Raw genomic sequence first — 24,287 nt, 5'->3', positions numbered from 1 at the left:
CCCGTTACATCGTAGGGATCTAGTTTAGTTCTATTGTAGGGACAGTTCTCCTGTCTTTCCTTAGTCCCTGTAGCAGATCATAACATCTAGCTCTGAAAAAATATTTGGGCTTGGGCTTGTAGCAGTGTGTGGGACTTGTTCTATTAGTCCATCTATACTAACCTCCTCCAGGTTGCAAATTCAAAATAATTTTTATCTGCATATAGCTCTGAAAAAATATTTGGCTTGGGCTTGTAGCAGTGTGTGGGACTTGTTCTATTAGTCCATCTATACTAACCTCCACCAGGTTGCAAATTCAAAATAATTTTTATCTGCATCTAGCTCTGAAAAAATATTTCGGCTTGGGCTTGTAGCAGTGTGTGGGACTTGTTCTATTAGTCCATCTATACTAACCTCCACCAGGTTGCAAATTCAAAATAATTTTTATCTGCATCTAGCTCTGAAAAAATATTTGGGCCTGGACTTGTAGCAGTGTGTGGGACTTGTTCTATTAGTCCATCTATACTAACCTCCACTAGGTTGCAAATTCAAAATAATTTTTATCTGCATCTAGCTCTGAAAAAATATTTGGCTTGGGCTTGTAGCAGTGTGTGGGACTTGTTCTATTAGTCCATTTATACTAACCTCCACCAGGTTGCAAATTCAAAATAATTTTTATCTGCATCTAGCTCTGAAAAAATATTTGGGCTTGGGCTTGTAGCAGTGTGTGGGACTTGTTCTATTAGTCCATCCATACTAACCTCCACCAGGTTGCAAAATCTGCATAATTTTTATCTGCATCTAGCTCTGAAAAAATATTTTGGCTTGGGCTTGTAGCAGTGTGTGGGACTTGTTCTATTAGTCCATCTATACTAACCTCCACAAGGTTGCAAATTCAAAATAATTTATATCTGCATCTAGCTCTGAAAAAATATTTGGGCTTGGGCTTGTAGCAGGGTGTGGGACTTGTTCTATTAGTCCTTCTATACTAACCTCCACCAGGTTGCAAATTCAAAATAATTTTTATCTACATCTAGCTCTGAAAAAATATTTGGCTTGGGCTTGTAGCAGTGTGTGGGACTTGTTCTATTAGTCCATCTATACTAACCTCCACCAGGTTGCAAATTCAAAATAATTTTTATCTGCATCTAGCACGGAAAAAATATTTCGGCTTGGGCTTGTAGCAGTGTGTGGGACTTGTTCTATTAGTCCATCCATACTAACCTCCACCAGGTTGCAAAATCTGCATAATTTTTATCTGCATCTAGTGTTAGAACTCTCCTGTTAGGTTTTTTTTAGTTTTCTGGTCACATGTCCATTTTTGCCTATTTAATCCGGCTCCGCCCTCCTGGTCTTGCTGGACTTCATTGTATTTACTACTCTTGAGCTAGCTTGGTGCTCTGTTGCCGTTCTCTGTTAGTTTTGCTAGGTCTTCTGACCTCTATGCTTTTTGTTGTGTGTTTGTCTTTGACTGCTACTATTTCTGCTAGGAGGTGTCCAACTTATCCCAGTCCCTAGTTCTTGTAGGGATCACTCCCTCACATCTATAGGTCTTCGTTCAGACTAGCCGAGGACTTTAGCGGGTCTGATCGCAGGATCAGGTTCCCCATTACATCGTAGGGATCTAGTTTAGTTCTATTGTAGGGACAGTTCTCCTGTCTTTCCTTAGTCCCTGTAGCAGATCATAACATCTAGCTCTGAAAAAATATTTGGGCTTGGGCTTGTAGCAGTGTGTGGGACTTGTTCTATTAGTCCATCTATACTAACCTCCATAAGGTTGCAAATTCAAAATAATTTTTATCTGCATCTAGCTCTGAAAAAATATTTCGGCTTGGGCTTGTAGCAGTGTGTGGGACTTGTTCTATTAGTCCATCTATACTAATCTCCACCAGGTTGCAAATTCAAAATAATTTTTATCTGCATCTAGCTCTGAAAAAATATTTGGGCCTGGACTTGTAGCAGTGGGTGGGACTTGTTCTATTAGTCCATCTAAACTAACCTCCACCAGGTTGCAAATTCAAAATAATTTTTATCTGCATCTAGCTCTGAAAAAATATTTGGGCTTGGGCTTGTAGCAGTGTGTGGGACTTGTTCTATTAGTCCATCTATAATAACCTCCACAAGGTTGCAAATTCAAAATAATTTTTATCTGCATCTAGCTCTGAAAAAATATTTGGGCCTGGACTTGTAGCATTGTGTAGGACTTGTTCTATTAGTCCATCTAAACTAACCTCCACAGGTTGCAAATTCAAAATAATTTTTATCTGCATCTAGCTCTGAAAAAATATTTGGGCCTTCACTTGTACCAGTGTGTGGGACTTGTTCTATTAGTCCATCTATACTAACCTCCACCAGGTTGCAAATTCAAAATAATTTTTATCTGCAACTACCTCTGAAAAAATATTTGGCTTGGGCTTGTAGCAGTGTATGGGACTTGTTCTATTAGTCCATTTATACTAACCTCCACCAGGTTGCAATTTCAATATAATTTTTATCTGCATCTAGCTCTGAAAAAATATTTGGGCTTGGGCTTGTAGCAGTGTGTGGGACTTGTTCTATTAGTCCATCCATACTAACCTCCACCAGGTTGCAAAATCTGCATAATGTTTATCTGCATCTAGCTCTGAAAAAATATTTGGGCTTGGGCTTGTAGCAGTGTGTGGTACTTATTCTATTAGTCCATCTATACTAACCTCCACCAGGTTGCAAATTCAAAATAATTTTTATCTGCATCTAGCTCTGAAAAAATAATTCGGCTTGGGCTTGTAGCAGTGTGTGGGACTTGTCCTATTAGTCCATCTATACTAACCTCCACCAGGTTGCAAATTCAAAATAATTTTTATCTGCATATAGCTCTGAAAAAATATTTGGCTTGGGCTTGTAGCAGTGTGTGGGACTTGTTCTATTAGTCCATCTATACTAACCTCCACCAGGTTGCAAATTCAAAATAATTTTTATCTGCATCTAGCTCTGAAAAAATATTTCGGCTTGGGCTTGTAGCAGTGTGTGGGACTTGTTCTATTAGTCCATCTATACTAACCTCCACCAGGTTGCAAATTCAAAATAATTTTTATCTGCATCTAGCTCTGAAAAAATATTTGGGCCTGGACTTGTAGCAGTGTGTGGGACTTGTTCTATTAGTCCATCCATACTAACCTCCACCAGGTTGCAAAATCTGCATAATTTTTATCTGCATCTAGCTCTGAAAAAATATTTCGGCTTGGGCTTGTAGCAGTGTGTGGGACTTGTTCTATTAGTCCATCTATACTAACCTCCACAAGGTTGCAAATTCAAAATAATTTATATCTGCATCTAGCTCTGAAAAAATATTTGGGCTTGGGCTTGTAGCAGTGTGTGGGACTTGTTCTATTAGTCCTTCTATACTAACCTCCACCAGGTTGCAAATTCAAAATAATTTTTATCTGCATTTAGCTCTGAAAAAATATTTCGGCTTGGGCTTGTAGCAGTGTGTGGGACTTGTTCTATTAGTCCATCTATACTAACCTCCACAAGGTTGCAAATTCAAAATAATTTATATCTGCATCTAGCTCTGAAAAAATATTTGGGCTTGGGCTTGTAGCAGTGTGTGGGACTTGTTCTATTAGTCCATCCATACTAACCTCCACCAGGTTGCAAAATCTGCATAATTTTTATCTGCATCTAGTGTTAGAACTCTCCTGTTAGGTTTTTTTTAGTTTGCTGGTCACATGACCATTTTTGCCTATTTAATCCGGCTCCGCCCTCCTGGTCTTGCTGGACTTCATTGTATTTACTACTCTTGAGCTAGCTTGGTGCTCTGTTGCCGTTCTCTGTTAGTTTTTCTAGGTCTTCTGACCTCTATGCTTTTTGTTGTGTGTTTGTCTTTGACTGCTACTATTTCTGCTAGGAGGTGTCCAACTTATCCCAGTCCCTAGTTCTTGTAGGGATCCCTCCCTCACATCTATAGGTCTTCGTTCAGACTAGCCGAGGACTTTAGCGGGTCTGATCGCAGGATCAGGTTCCCCATTACATCGTAGGGATCTAGTTTAGTTCTATTGTAGGGACAGTTCTCCTGTCTTTCCTTAGTCCCTGTAGCAGATCATAACATCTAGCTCTGAAAAAATATTTGGGCTTGGGCTTGTAGCAGTGTGTGGGACTTGTTCTATTAGTCCATCTATACTAACCTCCTCCAGGTTGCAAATTCAAAATAATTTTTATCTGCATATAGCTCTGAAAAAATATTTGGCTTGGGCTTGTAGCAGTGTGTGGGACATGTTCTATTAGTCCATCTATACTAATCTCCACCAGGTTGCAAATTCAAAATAATTTTTATCTGCATCTAGCTCTGAAAAAATATTTGGGCCTGGACTTGTAGCAGTGGGTGGGACTTGTTCTATTAGTCCATCTAAACTAACCTCCACCAGGTTGCAAATTCAAAATAATTTTTATCTGCATCTAGCACTGAAAAAATATTTGGGCTTGGGCTTGTAGCAGTGTGTGGGACTTGTTCTATTAGTCCATCTATACTAACCTCCACAAGGTTGCAAATTCAAAATAATTTTTATCTGCATCTAGCTCTGAAAAAATATTTCGGCTTGGACTTGTAGCAGTGTGTGGGACTTGTTCTATTAGTCCATCTATACTAATCTCCACCAGGTTGCAAATTCAAAATAATTTTTATCTGCATCTAGCTCTGAAAATATATTTCGGCCTGGACTTGTAGCAGTGTGTGGGACTTGTTCTATTAGTCCATCCATACTAACCTCCACCAGGTTGCAAAATCTGCATAATGTTTATCTGCATCTAGCTCTGAAAAAATATTTGGGCTTGGGCTTGTAGCAGCGTGTGGTACTTATTCTATTAGTCCATCTATACTAACCTCCACCAGGTTGCAAATTCAAAATAATTTTTATCTGCATCTAGCTCTGAAAAAATAATTCGGCTTGGGCTTGTAGCAGTGTGTGGAACTTGTCCTATTAGTCCATCTATACTAACCTCCACCAGGTTGCAAATTCAAAATAATTTTTATCTGCATATAGCTCTGAAAAAATATTTGGCTTGGGCTTGTAGCAGTGTGTGGGACTTGTTCTATTAGTCCATCTATACTAACCTCCACCAGGTTGCAAATTCAAAATAATTTTTATCTGCATCTAGCTCTGAAAAAATATTTCGGCTTGGGCTTGTAGCAGTGTGTGGGACTTGTTCTATTAGTCCATCTATACTAACCTCCACCAGGTTGCAAATTCAAAATAATTTTTATCTGCATCTAGCTCTGAAAAAATATTTGGGCCTGGACTTGTAGCAGTGTGTGGGACTTGTTCTATTAGTCCATCCATACTAACCTCCACCAGGTTGCAAAATCTGCATAATTTTTATCTGCATCTAGCTCTGAAAAAATATTTCGGCTTGGGCTTGTAGCAGTGTGTGGGACTTGTTCTATTAGTCCATCTATACTAACCTCCACAAGGTTGCAAATTCAAAATAATTTATATCTGCATCTAGCTCTGAAAAAATATTTGGGCTTGGGCTTGTAGCAGTGTGTGGGACTTGTTCTATTAGTCCTTCTATACTAACCTCCACCAGGTTGCAAATTCAAAATAATTTTTATCTGCATCTAGCTCTGAAAAAATATTTCGGCTTGGGCTTGTAGCAGTGTGTGGGACTTGTTCTATTAGTCCATCTATACTAACCTCCACAAGGTTGCAAATTCAAAATAATTTATATCTGCATCTAGCTCTGAAAAAATATTTGGGCTTGGGCTTGTAGCAGTGTGTGGGACTTGTTCTATTAGTCCATCCATACTAACCTCCACCAGGTTGCAAAATCTGCATAATTTTTATCTGCATCTAGTGTTAGAACTCTCCTGTTAGGTTTTTTTTAGTTTGCTGGTCACATGACCATTTTTGCCTATTTAATCCGGCTCCGCCCTCCTGGTCTTGCTGGACTTCATTGTATTTACTACTCTTGAGCTAGCTTGGTGCTCTGTTGCCGTTCTCTGTTAGTTTTGCTAGGTCTTCTGACCTCTATGCTTTTTGTTGTGTGTTTGTCTTTGACTGCTACTATTTCTGCTAGGAGGTGTCCAACTTATCCCAGTCCCTAGTTCTTGTAGGGATCCCTCCCTCACATCTATAGGTCTTCGTTCAGACTAGCCGAGGACTTTAGCGGGTCTGATCGCAGGATCAGGTTCCCCATTACATCGTAGGGATCTAGTTTAGTTCTATTGTAGAGACAGTTCTCCTGTCTTTCCTTAGTCCCTGTAGCAGATCATAACATCTAGCTCTGAAAAAATATTTGGGCTTGGGCTTGTAGCAGTGTGTGGGACTTGTTCTATTAGTCCATCTATACTAACCTCCTCCAGGTTGCAAATTCAAAATAATTTTTATCTGCATATAGCTCTGAAAAAATATTTGGCTTGGGCTTGTAGCAGTGTGTGGGACATGTTCTATTAGTCCATCTATACTAATCTCCACGAGGTTGCAAATTCAAAATAATTTTTATCTGCATCTAGCTCTGAAAAAATATTTGGGCCTGGACTTGTAGCAGTGGGTGGGACTTGTTCTATTAGTCCATCTAAACTAACCTCCACCAGGTTGCAAATTCAAAATAATTTTTATCTGCATCTAGCTCTGAAAAAATATTTGGGCTTGGGCTTGTAGCAGTGTGTGGGACTTGTTCTATTAGTCCATCTATACTAACCTCCACAAGGTTGCAAATTCAAAATAATTTTTATCTGCATCTAGCTCTGAAAAAATATTTCGACTTGGACTTGTAGCAGTGTGTGGGACTTGTTCTATTAGTCCATCTATACTAATCTCCACCAGGTTGCAAATTCAAAATAATTTTTATCTGCATCTAGCTCTGAAAATATATTTCGGCCTGGACTTGTAGCAGTGTGTGGGACTTGTTCTATTAGTCCATCTAAACTAACCTCCACCAGGTTGCAAATTCAAAATAATTTTTATCTGCATCTAGCTCTGAAAAAATATTTTGGCTTGGGCTTGTAGCAGTGTGTGGGACTTGTTCTATTAGTCCATCTATACTAATCTCCACCAGGTTGCAAATTCAAAATAATTTTTATCTGCATCTAGCTCTGAAAAAATATTTGGGCCTGGACTTGTAGCAGTGTGTGGGACTTGTTCTATTAGTCCATCTAAACTAACCTCCACCAGGTTGCAAATTCAAAATAATTTTTATCTGCATCTACCTCTGAAAAAATATTTGGCTTGGGCTTGTAGCAGTGTGTGGGACTTGTTCTATTAGTCCATTTATACTAACCTCCACCAGGTTGCAATTTCAATATAATTTTTATCTGCATCTAGCTCTGAAAAAATATTTGGGCTTGGGCTTGTAGCAGTGTGTGGGACTTGTTCTATTAGTCCATCCATACTAACCTCCACCAGGTTGCAAAATCTGCATAATTTTTATCTGCATCTAGCTCTGAAAAAATATTTGGGCTTGAGCTTGTAGCAGTGTGTGGTACTTGTTCTATTAGTCCATCTATACTAACCTCCACCAGGTTGCAAATTCAAAATAATTTTTATCTGCATCTAGCTCTGAAAAAATATTTTGGCTTGGGCTTGTAGCAGTGTGTGGAACTTGTTCTATTAGTCCATCTATACTAACCTCCACCAGGTTGCAAATTCAAAATAATATTTATCTGCATCTAGCTCTGAAAAAATATTTGACTTGGGCTTGTAGCAGTGTGTGGGACTTGTTCTATTAGTCCATTTATACTAACCTCCACCAGGTTGCAAATTCAAAATAATTTTTATCTGCATCTAGCTCTGAAAAAATATTTGGGCTTGGGCTTGTAGCAGTGTGTGGGACTTGTTCTATTAGTCCATCCATACTAACCTCCACCAGGTGCAAAATCTGCATAATTTTTATCTGCATCTAGCTCTGAAAAAATATTTCGGCTTGGGCTTGTAGCAATGTGTGGGACTTGTTCTATTAGTCCATCTATACTAACCTCCACAAGGTTGCAAATTCAAAATAATTTATATCTGCATCTAGCTCTGAAAAAATATTTGTGCTTGGGCTTGTAGCATTGTGTGGGACTTGTTCTATTAGTCCTTCTATACTAACCTCCACCAGGTTGCAAATTCAAAATAATTTTTATCTGCATCTAGCTCTGAAAAAATATTTGGCTTGGGCTTGTAGCAGTGTGTGGGACTTGTTCTATTAGTCCATCTATACTAACCTCCACCAGGTTGCAAATTCAAAATAATTTTTATCTGCATCTAGCACGGAAAAAATATTTCGGCTTGGGCTTGTATCAGTGTGTGGGACTTGTTCTATTAGTCCATCCATACTAACCTCCACCAAGTTGAAAAATTTGCATGATTTTTATCTGCATCTAGTGTTAGAACTCTCCTGTTAGGTTTTTTTTAGTTTGCTGGTCACATGACCATTTTTGCCTATTTAATCCGGCTCCGCCCTCCTGATCTTGCTGGACTTCATTGTATTTACTACTCTTGAGCTAGCTTGGTGCTCTGTTGCCGTTCTCTGTTAGTTTTGCTAGGTCTTCTGACCTCTATGCTTTTTGTTGTGTGTTTGTCTTTGACTGCTACTATTTCTGCTAGGAGGTGTCCAACTTATCCCAGTCCCTAGTTCTTGTAGGGATTCCTCCATCACATCTATAGGTCTTCGTTCAGACTAGCCGAGGACTTTAGCAGGTTTGATCGCAGGATCAGGTTCCCCGTTACATCGTAGGGATCTAGTTTAGTTCTATTGTAGGGACAGTTCTCCTGTCTTTCCTTAGTCCCTGTAGCAGATCATAACATCTAGCTCTGAAAAAATATTTGGGCTTGGGCTTGTAGCAGTGTGTGGGACTTGTTCTATTAGTCCATCTATACTAACCTCCACAAGGTTGCAAATTCAAAATAATTTTTATCTGCATCTAGCTCTGAAAAAATATTTCGGCTTGGGCTTGTAGCAGTGTGTGGGACGTGTTCTATTAGTCCATCAATACTAATCTCCACCAGGTTGCAAATTCAAAATAATTTTTATCTGCATCTATCTCTGAAAAAATATTTGGGCCTTCACTTGTAGCAGTGTGTGGGACTTGTTCTATTAGTCCATCTATACTAACCTCCACCAGGTTGCAAATTCAAAATAATTTTTATCTGCAACTACCTCTGAAAAAATATTTGGCTTGGGCTTGTAGCAGTGTGTGGTACTTGTTCTATTAGTCCATCTATACTAACCTCCACCAGGTTGCAAATTCAAAATAATTTTTATCTGCATCTAGCTCTGAAAAAATATTTTGGCTTGGGCTTGTAGCAGTGTGTGGGACTTGTTCTATTATTCCATCTATACTAACCTCCACCAAGTTGCAAATTCAAAATAATTTTTATCTGCATCTAGCTCTGAAAAAATATTTGGGCCTGGACTTGTAGCAGTGTTTGGGGCTTGTTCTATTAGTCCATCTATACTAAGCTCCTCCAGGTTGCAAATTCAAAATAATTTTTATCTGCATATAGCTCTGAAAAAATATTTGGGCCTGGACTTGTAGCAGTACGTGGGACTTGTTCTATTAGTCCATCTATACAAACCTCCTCCAGGTTGCAAATTCAAAATAATTTTTATCTGCATCTAGCTCTGAAAAAATATTTGGCTTGGGCTTGTAGCAGTGTGTGGGACTTGTTCTATTAGTCCATCTATACTAACCTCCACCAGGTTGCAAATTCAAAATAATTTTTATCTGCATCTAGCTCTGAAAAAATATTTGGGCTTGGGCTTGTATCAGTGTGTGGGACTTGTTCTATTAGTCCATCTATACTAACCTCCACCAGGTTGCAAATTCAAAATAATTTTTTTCTGCATCTAGCTTTGAAAAAATATTTCGGCTTGGGCTTGTAGCAGTGTGTGGGACTTGTTCTATTAGTCCATCTATACTAATCTCCACCAGGTTGCAAATTCAAAATAATTTTTATCTGCATCTAGCTCTGAAAAAATATTTGGGCCTGGACTTGTAGCAGTGTGTGGGACTTGTTCTATTAGTCCAGCTATACTAACCCCCACCAGATTGCAAATTCAAAATAATTTTTATCTGCATCTAGCTCTGAAAACATATTTCGGCTTGGGCTTGTAGCAGTGTGTGGGACTTGTTCTATTAGTCCATATATACTAACCTCCACCTGGTTGCAAATTCAAAATAATTTTTATCCGCATCTAGCTCTGAAAAAATATTTGGGCCTGGACTTGTAGCAGTGTGTGGGGCTTGTTCTATTAGTCCATCTATACTAAGCTCCTCCACGTTGCAAATTCAAAATAATTTTTATCTGCATATAGCTCTGAAAAAATATTTGGCTTGGGCTTGTAGCAGTGTGTGGGACTTGTTCTATTAGTCCATCTATACTAACCTCCACCAGGTTGCAAATTCAAAATAATTTTTATCTGCATATAGCTCTGAAAAAATATTTGGGCCTGGACTTGTAGCAGTATGTGGGACTAGTTCTATTAGTCCATCTATACAAACCTCCACCAGGTTGCAAATTCAAAATAATTTTTATCTGCATCTAGCTCTGAAAAAATATTTGGCTTGGGCTTGTAGCAGTGTGTGGGACTTGTTCTATTAGTCCATCTATACTAACCTCCACAAGGTTGCAAATTCAAAATAATTTATATCTGCATCTAGCTCTGAAAAAATCTTTGGGCTTGGGTTGGAGCAGTGTGTGGGACTTGTTCTATTAGTCCTTCTATACTAACCTCCACCAGGTTGCAAATTCAAAATAATTTTTATCTGCATCTAGCTCTGAAAAAATATTTGGCTTGGGCTTGTAGCAGTGTGTGGGACTTGTTCTATTAGTCCATCTATACTAACCTCCACCAGGTTGCAAATTCAAAATAATTTTTATCTGCATCTAGCTCGGAAAAAATATTTGGGCTTGGGCTTGTATCAGTGTGTGGGACTTGTTCTATTAGTCCATCTATACTAACCTCCACCAGGTTGCAAATTCAAAATAATTTTTTTCTGCATCTAGCTTTGAAAAAATATTTCGGCTTGGGCTTGTAGCAGTGTGTGGGACTTGTTCTATTAGTCCATCTATACTAATCTCCACCAGGTTGCAAATTCAAAATAATTTTTATCTGCATCTAGCTCTGAAAAAATATTTGGGCCTGGACTTGTAGCAGTGTGTGGGACTTGTTCTATTAGTCCAGCTATACTAACCCCCACCAGATTGCAAATTCAAAATAATTTTTATCTGCATCTAGCTCAGAAAAAATATTTGGCTTGGGCTTGTAGCAGTGTGTGGAACTTGTTCTATTAGTCCATTCATACTAACCTCCACCAGGTTGTAAATTCAATATAATTTTTATCTGCATCTACCTCTGAAAAAATATTTGGGCTTGGGCTTGTAGCAGTGTGTGGGACTTGTTCTATTAGTCCATCCATACTAACCTCCACCAGGTTGCAAAATCTGCATAATTTTTATCTGCATCTAGCTCTGAAAAAATATTTGGGCTTGGGCTTGTTGCAGTGTGTGGGACTTGTTCTATTAGTCCATCTATACTAACCTCCACAAGGTTGCAAATTCAAAATAATTTTTATCTGCATCTAGGTCTGAAAAAATATTTCGGCTTGGGCTTGTAGCAGTGTGTGGGACTTGTTCTATTAGTCCATCTATACTAATCTCCACCAGGTTGCAAATTCAAAATAATTTTTATCTGCATCTAGCTCTGAAAAAATATTTGGTCCTGGACTTGTAGCAGTGTGTGGGACTTGTTCTATTATTCCATCTAAACTAACCTCCACCAGGTTGCAAATTCAAAATAATTTTTATCTGCATCTACCTCTGAAAAAATATTTGGCTTGGGCTTGTAGCAGTGTGTGGGACTTGTTCTATTAGTCCATTTATACTAACCTCCACCAGGTTGCAATTTCAAAATAATTTTATCTGTATCTAGCTCTGAAAATATATTTGGCTTGGGCTTGTAGCAGTGTGTGGGACTTGTTCTATTAGTCCATCTATACTAACCTCCACCAGGTTGCAAATTCAAAATAATTTTATCTGTATCTAGCTCTGAAAATATATTTGGCTTGGGCTTGTAGCAGTGTGTGGGACTTGTTCTATTAGTCCATCTATACTAACCTCCACCAGGTTGCAAATTCAAAATAATTTTATCTGTATCTAGCTCTGAAAATATATTTGGCTTGGGCTTGTAGCAGTGTGTGGGACTTGTTCTATTAGTCAATCTATACTAACCTCCACCAGGTTGCAAATTCAAAATAGTTTTTATTTGCATCTAGCTCTGAAGAAATATTTCGGCTTGGGCTTGTAGCAGTGTGTGGGACTTGTTCTATTAGTCCATCTATACTAACCTCCACCAGGTTGCAAATTCAAAATAATTTTTATCTGCATCTAGCTCTGAAAAAATATTTCAGCTTGGGCTTGTAGCAGTTTGTGGGACTTGTTCTATTAGTCCATCCATACTAATCTCCACCAGGTTGCAAAATCTGCATAATATTTATCTGCATCTAGCTCTGAAAAAATATTTGGGCTTGGGCTTGTAGCAGTGTGTGGGACTTGTTCTATTAGTCCATCTATACTAACCTCCACAGGGTTGCAAATTCAAAATAATTTTTAGCTGCATCTAGCTCTGAAAAAATATTTGGGCTTGGGCTTGTAGCAGTGTGTGGGACTTATTATATTAGTCCATCTATACTAACATCCATCAGGTTGCAAATTCAAAATAATTTTTATCTGTATCTAGCTCTGAAAAAATATTTGGGCTTGGGCTTGTAGCAGTGTGTGGGACTTATTCTATTAGTCCATCTATACTAACATCCACCAGGTTGCAAATTCAAAATAATTTTTATCTGTATCTAGCTCTGAAAAAATATTTGGTCCTGGACTTGTAGCAGTGTGTGGGACTTGTTCTATTAGTCCATCTAAACTAACCTCCACCAGGTTGCAAATTCAAAATAATTTTTATCTGCATCTACCTCTGAAAAAATATTTGGCTTGGGCTTGTAGCAGTGTGTGGGACTTGTTCTATTAGTCCATTTATACTAACCTCCACCAGGTTGCAATTTCAATATAATTTTTATCTGCATCTAGCTCTGAAAAAATATTTGGGCTTGGGCTTGTAGCAGTGTGTGGGACATGTTCTATTAGTCCATCCATACTAACCTCCACCAGGTTGCAAAATCTGCATAATTTTTATCTGCATCTAGCTCTGAAAAAATATTTGGGCTTGGGCTTGTAGCAGTGTGTGGGACTTGTTCTATTAGTCCATTTATACTAACCTCCACCAGGTTGCAAATTCAAAATAATTTTTATCTGCATCTAGCTCTGAAAAAATATTTCGGCTTGGGCTTGTAGCAGTTTGTGGGACTTGTTCTATTAGTATATTTATACTAACCTCCACCAGGTTGCAATTTCAATATAATTTTTATCTGCATCTAGCTCTGAAAAAATATTTGGGCTTGGGCTTCTAGCAGTGTGTGGGACATGTTCTATTAGTCCATCCATACTAACCTCCACCAGGTTGCAAAATCTGCATAATTTTTATCTGCATCTAGCTCTGAAAACATATTTGGGCTTGGGCTTGTAGCAGTGTGTGGGACTTGTTCTATTAGTCCATCTATACTAACCTCCACCAGGTAGCAAATTCAAAATAATTTTTATCTGCATCTAGCTCTGAAAAAATATTACGGCTTGGGCTTGTAGCAGTGTGTCGGACTTGTTCTATTAGTCCATCTATACTAACCTCCACCAGGTTGCAAATTCAAAATAATTTTTATCTGCATCTAGCTCTGAAAAAATATTTGGGCTTGGGCTTGTAGCAGTGTGTGGGACATGTTCTATTATTCCATCTATACTAACCTCCACCAGGTTGCAAATTCAAAATAATTTTTATCTGCATCTAGCACTGAAAAAATATTTGGGCTTGGGCTTGTAGCAGTGTGTGGGACTTGTTCTATTAGTCCATCTATACTAACCTCCACCAGGTTGCAAATTCAAAATAGTTTTTATTTGCATCTAGCTCTGAAGAAATATTTCGGCTTGGGCTTGTAGCAGTGTGTGGGACTTGTTCTATTAGTCCATCTATACTAACCTCCACCAGGTTGCAAATTCAAAATAATTTTTATCTGCATCTACCTCTGAAAAAATATTTCAGCTTGGGCTTGTAGCAGTTTGTGGGACTTGTTCTATTAGTCCATCCATACTAACCTCCACCAGGTTGCAAAATCTGCATAATTTTTATCTGCATCTAGCTCTGAAAAAATATTTGGGCTTGGGCTTGTAGCAGTGTGTGGGACTTGTTCTATTAGTCCTTCTATACTAACCTCCACAGGGTTGCAAATTCAAAATAATGTTTAGCTGCATCTAGCTCTGAAAAAATATTTGGGCTTGGGCTTGTAGCAGTGTGTGGGACTTATTCTATTAGTCCATCTATACTAACATCCATCAGGTTGCAAATTCAAAATAATTTTTATCTGTATCTAGCTCTGAAAAAATATTTGGGCTTGGGCTTGTAGCAGTGTGTGGGACTTATTCTATTAGTCCATCTATACTAGCATCCACCAGGTTGCAAATTCAAAATAATTTTTATCTGTATCTAGCTCTGAAAAAATATTTCGTCCTGGACTTGTAGCAGTGTGTGGGACTTGTTCTATTAGTCCATCTAAACTAACCTCCACCAGGTTGCAAATTCAAAATAATTTTTATCTGCATCTACCTCTGAAAAAATATTTGGCTTGGGCCTGTAGCAGTGTGTGGGACTTGTTCTATTAGTCCATTTATACTAACCTCCACCAGGTTGCAATTTCAATATAATTTTTATCTGCATCTAGCTCTGAAAAAATATTTGGGCTTGGGCTTGTAGCAGTGTGTGGGACATGTTCTATTAGTCCATCCATACTAACCTCCACCAGGTTGCAAAATCTGCATAATTTTTATCTGCATCTAGCTCTGAAAAAATATTTGGGCTTGGGCTTGTAGCAGTGTGTGGGACTTGTTCTATTAGTCCATTTATACTAACCTCCACCAGGTTGCGAATTCAAAATAATTTTTATCTGCATCTAGCTCTGAAAAAATATTTCGGCTTGGGCTTGTAGCAGTTTGTGGGACTTGTTCTATTAGTCCATCTATACTAACCTCCACCAGGTTGCAAATTCAAAATAATTTTTATCTGCATCCAGCTCTGAAAAACAATTTGGGCTTGGGCTTGTAGCAGTGTGTGGGACTTGTTCTATTAGTCCATCCATACAAACCTCCACCAGGTTTCAAAATCTGCATAATTTTTATCTGCATCTAGCTCTGAAAAAATATTTGGGCTTGGGCTTGTAGCAGTGTGTGGGACTTGTTCTATTCGTCCATCTATACTAACCTCCACCAGGTTGCCAATTCAAAATAATTTTCATCTGCATCTAGCTCTGAAAAAATATTTGGGCTTGAACTTGTAGCAGTGTGTGGGACTTGTTCTATTAGTCCATCTATACTAACCTCCATCAGGTTGCAAATTCAAAATAATTTTTATCTGCATCTAGCACTGAAAAAAATATTTGGGCTTGGGCTTGTAGCAGTGTGTGGGACTTGTTCTATTAGTCCATCTATACTAACCTCCACCAGGTTGCAAATTCAAAATAATTTTTATCTGCATCTAGCTCTGAAAAAATATTTGGGCTTGGGCTTGTAGCAGTATGTGGGACTTGTTCTATTAATCCATCTATACTAACCTCCACCAGGTTGCAAATTCAAAATAATTTTATCTGTATCTAGCTCTGAAAATATATTTGGCTTGGGCTTGTAGCAGTGTGTGGGACTTGTTCTATTAGTCCATCTATACTAACCTCCACCAGGTTGCAAATTCAAAATAATTTTATCTGTATCTAGCTCTGAAAATATATTTGGCTTGGGCTTGTAGCAGTGTGTGGGACTTGTTCTATTAGTCAATCTATACTAACCTCCACCAGGTTGCAAATTCAAAATAGTTTTTATTTGTATCTAGCTCTGAAGAAATATTTCGGCTTGGGCTTGTAGCAGTGTGTGGGACTTGTTCTATTAGTCCATCTATACTAACCTCCACCAGGTTGCAAATTCAAAATAATTTTTATCTGCATCTAGCTCTGAAAAAATATTTCAGCTTGGGCTTGTAGCAGTTTGTGGGACTTGTTCTATTAGTCCATCCATACTAATCTCCACCAGGTTGCAAAATCTGCATAATATTTATCTGCATCTAGCTCTGAAAAAATATTTGGGCTTGGGCTTGTAGCAGTGTGTGGGACTTGTTCTATTAGTCCATCTATACTAACCTCCACAGGGTTGCAAATTCAAAATAATTTTTAGCTGCATCTAGCTCTGAAAAAATATTTGGGCTTGGGCTTGTAGCAGTGTGTGGGACTTATTATATTAGTCCATCTATACTAACATCCATCAGGTTGCAAATTCAAAATAATTTTTATCTGTATCTAGCTCTGAAAAAATATTTGGGCTTGGGCTTGTAGCAGTGTGTGGGACTTATTCTATTAGTCCATCTATACTAACATCCACCAGGTTGCAAATTCAAAATAATTTTTATCTGTATCTAGCTCTGAAAAAATATTTGGTCCTGGACTTGTAGCAGTGTGTGGGACTTGTTCTATTAGTCCATCTAAACTAACCTCCACCAGGTTGCAAATTCAAAATAATTTTTATCTGCATCTACCTCTGAAAAAATATTTGGCTTGGGCTTGTAGCAGTGTGTGGGACTTGTTCTATTAGTCCATTTATACTAACCTCCACCAGGTTGCAATTTCAATATAATTTTTATCTGCATCTAGCTCTGAAAAAATATTTGGGCTTGGGCTTGTAGCAGTGTGTGGGACATGTTCTATTAGTCCATCCATACTAACCTCCACCAGGTTGCAAAATCTGCATAATTTTTTTCTGCATCTAGCTCTGAAAAAATATTTGGGCTTGGGCTTGTAGCAGTGTGTGGGACTTGTTCTATTAGTCCATTTATACTAACCTCCACCAGGTTGCAAATTCAAAATAATTTTTATCTGCATCTAGCTCTGAAAAAATATTTCGGCTTGGGCTTGTAGCAGTTTGTGGGACTTGTTCTATTAGTATATTTATACTAACCTCCACCAGGTTGCAATTTCAATATAATTTTTATCTGCATCTAGCTCTGAAAAAATATTTGGGCTTGGGCTTGTAGCAGTGTGTGGGACATGTTCTATTAGTCCATCCATACTAACCTCCACCAGGTTGCAAAATCTGCATAATTTTTATCTGCATCTAGCTCTGAAAACATATTTGGGCTTGGGCTTGTAGCAGTGTGTGGGACTTGTTCTATTAGTCCATCTATACTAACCTCCACCAGGTAGCAAATTCAAAATAATTTTTATCTGCATCTATCTCTGAAAAAATATTACGGCTTGGGCTTGTAGCAGTGTGTCGGACTTGTTCTATTAGTCCATCTATACTAACCTCCACCAGGTTGCAAATTCAAAATAATTTTTATCTGCATCTAGCTCTGAAAAAATATTTGGCATGGGCTGCTAGCAGTGTGTGGGACTTGTTCTATTAGTCCATTTATACTAACCTCCACCAGGTTGCAAATTCAAAATAATTTTTATCTGCATCCAGCTCTGAAAAACAATTTGGGCTTGGGCTTGTAGCAGTGTGTGCGACTTGTTCTATTAGTCCATCCATACTAACCTCCACCAGCTTGCAAAATCTGCATAATTTTTATCTGCATCTAGCTCTGAAAAAATATTTGGGCTTGGGCTTGTAGCAGAGTGTGGGACATGTTCTATTATTCCATCTATACTAACCTCCACCAGGTTGCAAATTCAAAATAATTTTTATCTGCATCTAGCACTGAAAAAATATTTGGGCTTGGGCTTGTAGCAGTGTGTGGGACTTGTTCTATTAGTCCATCTATACTAACCTCCACCAGGTTGCAAATTCAAAATAGTTTTTATTTGCATCTAGCTCTGAAGAAATATTTTGGCTTGGGCTTGTAGCAGTGTGTGGGACTTGTTCTATTAGTCCATCTATACTAACCTCCACCAGGTTGCAAATTCAAAATAATTTTTATCTGCATCTAGCTCTGAAAAAATATTTCAGCTTGGGCTTGTAGCAGTTTGTGGGACTTGTTCTATTAGTCCATCCATACTAACCTCCACCAGGTTGCAAAATCTGCATAATTTTTATCTGCATCTAGCTCTGAAAAAATATTTGGGCTTGGGCTTGTAGCAGTGTGTGGGACTTGTTCTATTAGTCCATCTATACTAACCTCCACAGGGTTGCAAATTCAAAATAATGTTTAGCTGCATCTAGCTCTGAAAAAATATTTGGGCTTGGGCTTGTAGCAGTGTGTGGGACTTATTCTATTAGTCCATCTATACTAACATCCATCAGGTTGCAAATTCAAAATAATTTTTATCTGTATCTAGCTCTGAAAAAATATTTGGGCTTGGGCTTGTAGCAGTGTGTGGGACTTATTAGTCCATCTATACTAACATCCACCAGGTTGCAAATTCAAAATAATTTTTATCTGTATCTAGCTCTGAAAAAATATTTGGTCCTGGACTTGTAGCAGTGTGTGGGACTTGTTCTATTAGTCCATCTAAACTAACCTCCACCAGGTTGCAAATTCAAAATAATTTTTATCTGCATCTACCTCTGAAAAAATATTTGGCTTGGGCTTGTAGCAGTGTGTGGGACTTGTTCTATTAGTCCATTTATACTAACCTCCACCAGGTTGCAATTTCAATATAATTTTTATCTGCATCTAGCTCTGAAAAAATATTTGGGCTTGGGCTTGTAGCAGTGTGTGGGACATGTTCTATTAGTCCATCCATACTAACCTCCACCAGGTTGCAAAATCTGCATATTTTTTATCTGCATCTAGCTCTGAAAAAATATTTGGGCTTGGGCTTGTAGCAGTGTGTGGGACTTGTTCTATTAGTCCATTTATTCTAACCTCCACCAGGTTGCAAATTCAAAATAATTTTTATCTGCATCTAGCTCTGAAAAAATATTTCGGCTTGGGCTTGTAGCAGTTTGTGGGACTTGTTCTATTAGTCCATTTATACTAACCTCCACCAGGTTGCAAATTCAAAATAATTTTTATCTGCATCTAGCTCTGAAAAAAAATTTGGCATGGGCTTCTAGCAGTGTGTGGGACTTGTTCTATTAGTCCATTTATACTAACCTCCACCAGGTTGCAAATTCAAAATAATTTTTATCTGCATCCAGCTCTGAAAAACAATTTGGGCTTGGGCTTGTAGCAGTGTGTGGGACTTGTTCTATTAGTCCATCCATACTAACCTCCACCAGGTTTCAAAATCTGCATAATTTTTATCTGCATCTAGCTCTGAAAAAATATTTGGGCTTGGGCTTGTAGCAGTGTGTGGGACTTGTTCTATTCGTCCATCTATACTAACCTCCACCAGGTTGCCAATTCAAAATAATTTTCATCTGCATCTAGCTCTGAAAAAATATTTGGGCTTGAACTTGTAGCAGTGTGTGGGACTTGTTCTATTAGTCCATCTATACTAACCTCCATCAGGTTGCAAATTCAAAATAATTTTTATCTGCATCTAGCACTGAAAAAAATATTTGGGCTTGGGCTTGTAGCAGTGTGTGGGACTTGTTCTATTAGTCCATCTATACTAACCTCCACCAGGTTGCAAATTCAAAATAATTTTTATCTGCATCTAGCTCTGAAAAAATATTTGGGCTTGGGCTTGTAGCAGTATGTGGGACTTGTTCTATTAGTCCATCTATACTAACCTCCACCAGGTTGCAAATTCAAAATAGTTTTTATTTGCATCTAGCTCTGAAGAAATATTTCGGCTTGGGCTTGTAGCAGTGTGTGGGACTTGTTCTATTAGTCCATCTATACTAACCTCCACCAGGTTGCAAATTCAAAATAATTTTTATCTGCATCTAGCTCTGAAAAAATATTTCAGCTTGGGCTTGTAGCAGTTTGTGGGACTTGTTCTATTAGTCCATCCATACTAACCTCCACCAGGTTGCAAAATCTGCATAATTTTTATCTGCATCTAGCGCTGAAAAAATATTTGGGCTTGGGCTTGTAGCAGTGTGTGGGACTTGTTCTATTAGTCCATCTATACTAACCTCCACAGGGTTGCAAATTCAAAATAATTTTTAGCTGCATCTAGCTCTGAAAAAATATTTGGGCTTGGGCTTGTAGCAGTGTGTGGGACTTATTCTATTAGTCCATCTATACTAACATCCACCAGGTTGCAAATTCAAAATAATTTTTATCTGTATCTAGCTCTGAAAAAATATTTGGTCCTGGACTTGTAGCAGTGTGTGGGACTTGTTCTATTAGTCCATCTAAACTAACCTCCACCAGGTTGCAAATTCAAAATAATTTTTATCTGCATCTACCTCTGAAAAAATATTTGGCTTGGGCTTGTAGCAGTGTGAGGGACTTGTTCTATTAGTCCATTTATACTAACCTCCACCAGGTTGCAATTTCAACATAATTTTTATCTGCATCTAGCTCTGAAAAAATATTTGGGCTTGGGCTTGTAGCAGTGTGTGGGACATGTTCTATTAGTCCATCCATACTAACCTCCAACAGGTTGCAAAATCTACATAATTTTTATCTGCATCTAGCTCTGAAAAAATATTTGGGCTTGGGCTTGTAGCAGTGTGTGGGACTTGTTCTATTAGTCCATCCATACTAACCTCCATCAGGTTGCAAATAGAGATGAGCGTTGTTCTACTCGAACTGTTCGCCAATCTCAAATTCGAGCTGTTTTGGGCGGTGTTCGAGCCGGTCGGCGAACACGAACAATTTGAGAAAAATTCGGCTGTTCGAGGTTATGTTCGATAACTGTTCGTGCACCAAAATCATAACTGGATTTTTTCTCAGTAATGATGAAAATTAATGTTAATACGCAGTTTGAGTGTACAGCGGGGCGGGGGGAGGGGCAGGGGATGGATCTCTGCAGGAACAATGAAGAACTCCATTTTTTTTTCTCTTTCCCGCATTTGCAGTGGGGAGGTGCAATCTGTCAGCCTATCAGCAGCGCACACACGGAGCGAAGTGCTTTTTTTCACACAAGCAAGGGCATGTGTGATTGGCAGTGTATGTCACATGTCCTTGCCCTATAAGACCAAGCCATTTTCCCCGTCGCCACCATTTTCTCACTGCTGCAGCTGCGTGTTAGACGGCACCGCTGTTGCTGTGTGCGCTATACCTTGTTAATTTCAAGCCAATTTTCGCACAAATATACAGATAGCTTGGGAGTAGGGAATAGTTGTGATTGCAGTCCTTTTAAGGACTAGGTTACAGCATTTCCTACGACTTTTATCAGGCAGGTCTGTGCTCTTAAAAAGATAGATTGTGGGAGTAAAGACTAATTGTAATTGGAGTCCTTTTCAGGACTAGGTTACATCAGTTCCTATCAGTTTTTGCCAGGCAGGTCTGTGCCAGTGCTGTGCAAGTTTTTTTCACAGCATTTGGCTGAATCTAGCAAAGCTAATCCTTTTTGGCCTATTGCAGAGTGTGTTAGTCAGTGGAGTAGCCTATCTGTGTTGCAAGATATACCACCTGTGTATAGAATACCAATTTTTTTACTGTACCTAGTGAAGTAAAATCTTTTGGGCATAGCATCATTCTATTAGTCCATCTATACTGACCTCCATCAGGTTGCAAACTGAATATAATTTTTTTCTGCATCTAGCTCTGAAAAAATATTTGGGCTTCTAGCAGTGTGTGGGACTTGGTCTATTAGTCCATCTATACTGACCTCCATCAGGTTGCAAATTAAAAATAATTTTTTTCTTCATTTAGCTCTGAAAAAATATTTGGGCTTCTAGCAGTGTGTGGGACTTGTTCTATTAGTCCTTCTATACTGACCTCCAGCAGGTTGCAAATTGAATATAATTTTTTTCTGCATCTAGCTCTGAAAAAATATTTGGGCTTCTAGCCGTGTGTGGGACTTGGTCTATTAGTCCATCTATACTGACCTCCATCAGGTTGCAAATTAAAAATAATTTTTTTCTGCATCTAGCTCTGAAAAAATATTTGGGCTTCTAGCAGTGTGTGGGACTTGGTCTATTAGTCCATCTATACTGACCTCCATCAGGTTGCAAATTAAAAATAATTTTTTTCTTCATTTATCTCTGAAAAAATATTTGGGCTTCTAGCAGCGTGTGGGACTTGTTCTATTAGTCCATCTATACTGTCCTCCATCAGGTTGCAAATTAAAAATAATTTTTTTCTGCATCTAGCTCTGAAAAAATATTTGGGCTTCTAGCAGTGTGTGGGACTTGGTCTATTAGTCCATCTATACTGACCTCCATCAGGTTGCAAATTAAAAATAATTTTTTTCTGCATCTAGCTCTGAAAAAATATTTGGGCTTCTAGCAGTGTGTGGGACTTGGTCTATTAGTCCATCTATACTGACCTCCATCAGGTTGCAAATTGAATAAAAAAAATTTCTGCATCTAGCTCTGAAAAAATATTTGGGCTTCTAGCGGTGTGTGGGACTTGGTCTATTAGTCCATCTATACTGACCTCCATCAGGTTGCAAATTAAAAATAATTTTTTTCTGCATCTAGCTCTGAAAAAATATTTGGGCTTCTAGCAGTGTGTGGGACTTGGTCTATTAGTCCATCTATACTGACCTCCATCAGGTTGCAAATTAAAAATAATTTTTTTCTTCATTTAGCTCTGAAAAAATATTTGGGCTTCTAGCAGTGTGTGGGACTTGTTCTATTAGTCCTTCTATACTGACGTCCAGCAGGTTGCAAATTGAATATAATTTTTTTCTGCATCTAGCTCTGAAAAAATATTTGGGCTTCTAGCGGTGTGTGGGACTTGGTCTATTAGTCCATCTATACTGACCTCCATCAGGTTGCAAATTAAAAATAATTTTTTTCTGCATCTAGCTCTGAAAAAATATTTGGGCTTCTAGCAGTGTGTGGGACTTGGTCTATTAGTCCATCTATACTGACCTCCACCAGGTTGCAAATTCTAAACAATTTTTATCTGCATCTAGCTCTGAAAAAATATTTGGCTTGGGCTTGTAGCAGTGTGTGGGACTTGTTCTATTAGTCCATCTATACTAACCTCCACCAGGTTGCAAATTCAAAATAATTTTATCTGTATCTAGCTCTGAAAATATATTTGGCTTGGGCTTGTAGCAGTGTGTGGGACTTGTTCTATTAGTCAATCTATACTAACCTCCACCAGGTTGCAAATTCAAAATAATTTTTATCTGCATCTAGCTCTGAAAAAATATTTGGGCTTGGGCTTGTAGCAGTGTGTGGGACTTGTTCTATTAGTCCATCTATACTAACCTCCACCAGGTTGCAAATTCAAAATAGTTTTTATTTGCATCTAGCTCTGAAGAAATATTTCGGCTTGGGCTTGTAGCAGTGTGTGGGACTTGTTCTATTAGTCCATCTATACTAACCTCCACCAGGTTGCAAATTCAAAATAATTTTTAGCTGCATCTTGCTCTGAAAAAATATTTGGGCTTGGGCTTGTAGCAGTGTGTGGGACTTATTCTATTAGTCCATCTATACTAACATCCACCAGGTTGCAAATTCAAAATAATTTTTATCTGTATCTAGCTCTGAAAAAATATTTGGGCTTGGGCTTGTAGCAGTGTGTGGGACTTATTCTATTAGTCCATCTATACTAACATCCACCAGGTTGCAAATTCAAAATAATTTTTATCTGTATCTAGCTCTGAAAAAATATTTGGCTTGGCCTTGTAGCAGTGTGTGGGACTTGTTCTATTTGTCCATCTATACTAACCTCCACCAGGTTGCAAATTCAAAATATTTTTTATCTGCATCTAGCTCTGAAAATATATTTGGATTGGGCTTGTAGCAGTGTGTGGGACTTGTTTTATTAGTCCATCTATACTAACCTCCACCAGGTTACAAATTCAAAATCATTTTTATCTGCTTCTAGCTCTGAAAAAATATTTGGGCTTGGGCTTGTAGCAGTGTGTGGGACTTATTCAATTAGTCCATCTTTACTAACCTCCACCAGGTTGCAAATTCAAAATAATTTTTATCTGCATCTAGCTCTGAAAAAATATTTCGGCTTGGGCTTGAAGCAGTGTGTGAGACTTGTTTTATTAGTCCATCTATACTAACCTCCACCAGGTTGCAAATTCAAAATAATTTTTACCAGCATCTTGCTCTGAAAAAATATTTGGCTTGGGCTTGTAGCAGTGTGTGTGACTTGTTCTATTAGCCCATCTATACTAACCTCCACCAGGTTGCAAGTTCAAAATAATTTTTATTTGCATCTAGCTCTGAAAAAATATTTGGCTTGGGCATGTAGCAGTGTGTGGGACTTGTTCTATTAGTCCATCTATGCTAACCTCC

Source organism: Phyllobates terribilis, unplaced genomic scaffold (genome assembly GCF_046119375.1).
Source record: "Phyllobates terribilis strain yellow unplaced genomic scaffold, ASM4611937v1 Scaffold_1__5_contigs__length_1240528914, whole genome shotgun sequence".
NCBI lineage: Eukaryota > Metazoa > Chordata > Amphibia > Anura > Dendrobatidae > Phyllobates > Phyllobates terribilis.
Note: the sequence above shows the minus strand (reverse complement) of the source record.